The sequence below is a fragment of the Perna viridis genome, chromosome 5 (assembly GCF_037379345.1).
Source record: "Perna viridis isolate PV_CMFRI_1.1 ecotype Kerala chromosome 5, ASM3737934v1, whole genome shotgun sequence".
Taxonomy (NCBI): Eukaryota; Metazoa; Mollusca; class Bivalvia; order Mytilida; family Mytilidae; genus Perna; species Perna viridis.
This window is the reverse complement of record NC_142449.1, coordinates 30824507-30830744: the sequence shown is the minus strand read 5'-3', so window position 1 is coordinate 30830744 and position 6238 is coordinate 30824507.

The following is a 6238-nucleotide window of genomic DNA, read 5'->3' as shown; positions in this document are numbered from 1 at the left end:
CTTGATGATGACTCTTGTGTTTTCTATGTTTTGTATTTGCAATTTTGTATGGATAGTCCAAAAGGTCTTACAGTTTGTTTAGTGTACAGAGTTATCTTTGTACATGTGGTCAGATTGAAAAAAAAAACTTAAAATCCTTTCAATATCTTCTGTACTTAAAAGTAGAAAAGAAGTTGTACTATACAACAGTTGTACTTTAACGTAACAATAACCTAACAATAACAAAAATGTACAGCGAGTTCCATTGAATCAATATGTAATTATTTAAAGCAATCCATGAGAATCTATGATTCAGTGTCAGAGTGGATGAAAGTAATCAAGGGATTCAAGATTCTAGGGGAAAATTTTATCCTGGGACAAAGACAAGACATGGAAAACACAACAATAAACATAAAGAAACTAAAATAATACATACAAAGAAACAAAAGTGAACGAGCTACTTGGACTACACTAAACACTGGGAGCATGGACCAGATGAACCGGTAGTGTAAGCGTCCTCTGCTTTTCTAGAAACACCCGCCGCGTTGCTTATAAAAATCAAGTCCGGGGTAGACGAAAAAGGGAAAAGAAGACTATGACACGTTGAACAAATCAGTTTACATGGTGCAGTTGGATACACCGTAACGATCAATAAGTTCATGACGAGCACCATACAACTTCTGTAGTGAAGACTTTAATCTTGAATCAACATAACCCTGTTCCAGAAGCCTAATTATAAGAAGTCTAGCGCGATACAGAAAGTCTCCGTAGTTACGGCAAGCTCTGGTATAACGTATGAGTTGTGATATTAAAACTCCATACGAAGGTGCTGAAGGGATCTTGCCATAGATGAAGGAAAGTTGACAATTCTGAATGAAAAGTCATCACGTTTGCCGTAAAGTTTGGTGAGTAGTTTTCCGTTACCCTCGATTTCTAAGTCTAGGTCAAGATATTACGCTGACTTCACAGTGTCTGTAGTATCCTTTCTCTTAGATTATTCGGGGTAGATGCGGTATATCAAATTCCCGGACTAGGATTGTTTAACAATAACACGTCATCTATATAGCAAAAACTGAGATCAAAGGATCTAACTAATCGATGTTTTTTCTTTCGAATCAGATCAGGTATAAAATAAGCCTCATAAGAGTGAAGGAATAGGTCAGCAAGTAGAGGGACTATGAGAATCAAATCTTCAGACGCCTGGGATTTCTAAGTAGGTCAATGAGTGTCAATGCTACATCACTTTTCAAAGATTCTCATGTAGCAAGACCATTGTCTACGTTATATGTCATTATGTTGTTAAATCAGCGGACAAAGATCAAAACAACATTATTTTTGTATGCAAGACGTATTACATCTATTGTGTATTATAGAGTTAGATATAAAAATACTATTATGTTGTTGAACCAGAAGGCAAAGCACAAAACTACGTTGTTTTGTTTGCAAGACGTATTACATGTACATCCAGTGATTGTAATCGAGGTGGATGTAAAGATACAATTAGAAACAAGACTTATGATGTCATCCCTCTTACCGTCCATGTGATGTACTTTAATACTTTACAGTAATTCATTCAAACAATGCTTCTTAGCTGAATCGAAAACTGTAAACCTCCATACCTATAACTGTAAAAGAAGGCACCCAGTCTTACCACGACACTTTTTACTTTCTTAGAGGTATAACAGCAAAGAAGACCGTAGAAATACTTGATTATTACAGGAATATAATAGCATCAAGTCCAATGAGTTTTCAACTCTTTATACTTTCCATGTTTATTTAAGATATCGTCTCAACAAACTAATACTATGTAACTCTAAAAAAGATGGAAGACCTATATACCAATGAATAGTACTTAGCCGAGATTTTTCATACTTTGTAAATACGATATCAAATCATGTTGTAAGTATACTGAAGATGCTTTGTATTATATTCTTTAGTTTTCAGTCGGAAACATATTAGTCAAGTGTGGTGACATTATGAAATCAGTCTCATATATTGACTAATTTTATAGATCGATGGACGATGGAAAGGGACTACTAATGACTTAACAACTAAAAGACAAACAAAATATTTTAGTCGTAATCATGAACTCATTGATTGTAAATGTTTATTCATCTACACCATGCAGAGCGATTGTTCACCATGTTTTGTTTTCGTCTACTCCAGAAGTGCCATTTGGTTTTGTGCCTTAAAAAACGGAAGACGTTTATCCTTTCAGGAAATAAGTCATCAACAAGCTTTGCAGGTCAGTTTTTATGTCATAATAACACATTAAACAATATCAGACTCACTTAAGAGCATGTCTGGAAATTCACGAACAGAATGTAAGGATGTGCATTGCGTCTTTTAAATACGGCAAGAAAACGTTGAACTTTTGTTATAACTTTGTGAACTATATGCAGTTGAATGTAATTAGTTTTATTTGAATTTGGAAACCCAATATCATTCGTGAATAAAAAATAAAAAACACAATCATGCCTCCAACTTCTCAAACTTCAAATCAATTATGTTCATTCTCATTTTCAGAGCTTGAAAAACATACTGATGTAAAGATCGTTATTGACAAATCGGCATTTACTGCCAATGTATCATGGAGACTACTGAAAGACGATACATTTAACTTTATTAAACTTCGAGAAAAAGAAGACAAACGAACAGTTTTTGTCTCACATATAAGAATGCCATCTTCATACTATAGAATTGAAAAAAAAAAATGAAAAAAAAAAAATGCATAGAATATATTGTTGGCTTGAGCTTTAACTATTCAAATTTAAAATTTAAATGTATCATACAAAGTTAGCCACGAGTTCGCTTTACTAGGATTGTATGGTTTGTAAGAATTACGTTTCGACTTAAAAGTTTATCATACAATAACTCTAGAACCTTATTTTGAGTACAACAACAGCTTGTTTGATTGTGTGTTGTGTCAATCCTCAAGCGAAAGATATTACACATCAGCCTGTAATATGTTACCGGAGAAGATAATCGATTAGATAATTGCATGATCATATGATGGAAGATTACGAGAATTGTTTGATTACGCCTTTGGTACCGATGACGTACATAGACCACCAACAACTTTCACCATCTAGTTCTGATTTGTGCCAGTCTGATTATATCCTGCCACTTGTAACCCTCTGCTTTCATTTCAGCTTGTATATTTCTTCGCCATGTTTTTTGGCCGTCCAACTTTTGTTTTTCCCCGAGGGTTCCGTTGCATTACTTGTCTGGTGGTTGAGTTTGCTGGCTTTTGTAAGGTGTGAATAGTCGAAAATCAGAACAGAATCGCTTATTGAAAAATAAGTTTAATCCGAAATATGCTATATCTAAAGGTCAAACTCATGCTATAGAGCCACAATGGTTGAATATGAAATCTCCTATCTATTTCTTTCTATATCTACTTTAAACAAAGATCCCAGCATCATACAGTAAACATTATTAAGTCAATGTTATGCAATTATAGAAAACAGCATAGTACAGTCAATGATATTTTTATTTCTGTCTAATGTTGGATGCTTCTCTTTATTTATCCCACTGTTGATAGGAATCGTATATGGAAAGTTAAGCCTTTAGGATATTCAAAATTTGTTTGACAGGTTAAGTGTTACATTAGTTTTTATGGATAATAGGTTATGTTTTATGAAAATATATTCTGCCATTACCAAACATAATGAATTATTTTGAAAAATGGACCTGACAAAGTAAACATCGGAACTGTATCAACACAGAGTCAACACCACTAGTAGTACTGCTGTCGGACTGTTCAAATGTACAGATGACTGTTATCCATCATGCATTACAAGATGGAAATATGAAAATGCTGACTCTCCGTCTATATCTGGCAGCTCAAATATTAAAGAAGAACTGCAAGGCTCGTATTTCTGTGAGGCTGTCCATAAGAATGATGGCAAAAGGTCAAGAAAGAAGGTCATTGTAGTAAATACTTACAGTAAGTATCGGCCTATAATAAGGCAGTAAATTTTTGACAATGCTCATATATATAGATTCTCCTTGACTCTGTGTTAAAATCTAAAATTAACTATCTCAAATGGAGAAATCCTTTCATCCTCGAGAAAAATGAGAGAGAATTTGTTCTTCCATGAATAAAACTATAAAAATAAATTAAACAACACCCTAAATTCTTCCAACATCAACTACGTCATCAATGACATCCTCTCCAGCCATCAAGTCATTACGTCATCGATATCACTACCATTACGATTTGTTGATACACTACCAACCAATCGTTGAAATTATGAACAGCATTCGTAAATCAACAAGTATCTAATTGATCAACAATATGAATAATAACTGTAGACATGGTAAACATGGTAAACATGGTAGGTGTGGGAGCCTTCACTCGACATTCTAATTTCCTGGTGGCACGTGGCGGGAAATCACAATTTTTTAATCACTCGCTTGTACGGTGAGAATAAAGCCTATGAATGGGAGAAACTAGCAATAAAGTACAAAATAATGTTTAGTACATGTATAGGAATTAAAAGCTGTAAAGATTCAATAACTTTTTTCTATTTAATAATCCCTTGATCATACGAAGTTTCAATGTTATATGTAAAAGAAAAGGTACTGTCTTTAGAAGAGTTGTTAAAAAATAGGATAACTGATATCTTATATGAAAGCGCCCTCTTTCAACATGAAAGAGCACAAAACGAACAGATTTAGTTCTCTATTATACAATTAATTTCCTTTGTTTTGTGTTTATTTCAGATGTATGCCAAAGTACAGAAAATAAGTTAGAAAAGGATGATCATATTAGCTGGGGTCTTGTCTTCGCTTATCGTAGTTTTTCTAACATCAAATGTAGTGATTCTTCTGAAGCTTTTAAATAGTTGCGTATACAATTTCGTTACTTCTTTAGTTTGTTGACTTTCATCTGACCAACTTAATATTAAAACAAACAAAATCAAAGTTAAATTAATCTATTTGCAGCATTCATTGTCTGAATTTGGAAGAAATTAAAATTTACAGTTCTATACCTTATTCTATTTATATCATACCAAGTTTCCGTTTATTTGTGTGTTTTCTTTAAACATAAAGTATAACATGCTCATACCCAGACATAGAAGAAAACATTGATACATAATCTGCCAGACATGTTTTACAAATTAATTTAAGGGATAGTATTTAAATATAAGTTGATATTGTTGATATATTTATATTTAGTTTCGTATAAATACACCTTAGGAAATAAAAATGTTTAGGTAAAACATATATATCTAGTTAAATGAGTATATTTTTTTTTACCTTCCTTGTTTAGGCAGAAAAGTAAACAATAAGTTATACATGAATATGGTTATCTTAGCTTTTGGGAAAGAAAATAAACTGTAGATGTGAAACCTATGGTAAATGATTTTGCTCCAAGTACATAATCTAGAAATATTCAAATTGAATGCTCGAAATGAAACTTATAAACAAGTTGTGCTGTGTTTCAAAAACGTTGTTTTAAAATGTTGGAATCGACATAAATTTTAGATATTTCAAATAAGTTATCTTATTAAAGTTAATTATGATTTTGTCCTTTTTAGTACTGCAGCTTTTTATGACGCTGGAAAAACAAACTTGGTTGGAAGAGCTGTACAAGGTGACCCGTATTCCAAACTCGGATCGCATCGATAAAGCTACTTCTTTTACGCTTTTCGGCTTTTCTTAAACTATTCAGCTTACTTCATTAAAAAGATTTATGTCATATTTTAACTTCAAAAGTATGTTGTACTTGGGGGAAAAAGTAGGTGACGAAAAAGAAAGTATGATAATAACATCTAAAACGGGGATTACAAAATTATCGAAAGAACTGTCTGATACACGTAGCCATATTTTGTATAACAGGAAAAATCATATCAAAAACTTCTGATGTATTCCAAAGTAAATTAAATTGTGACAAATACTTTTCGTGGTCATTCGTTTTTTAACAAATATTCATTTTTGTCCGCCATAACAACAGTTGCAAGGAACTAAAGGTAAAACAATCATCAATAATTACGTAGATAATGATTCAACCGGCCTTTATAATTGGAACCATTGCACTATAAAATGTTATGATACTTCTTTTTTCTCCAATCTGCAAAATTTCTTAAAAATGTACAACGACATTTAATGAATTTTCTTCTATTCAACAGAACAAATACGGATCAATAATCATAAAAAATAATCCTGTCAACGTGTTAGAAATAAATACATACATCTAATAAACTTTTCATCATTTAGTACCCAATCTCTGAGAAAACCATATTTTGTTTAT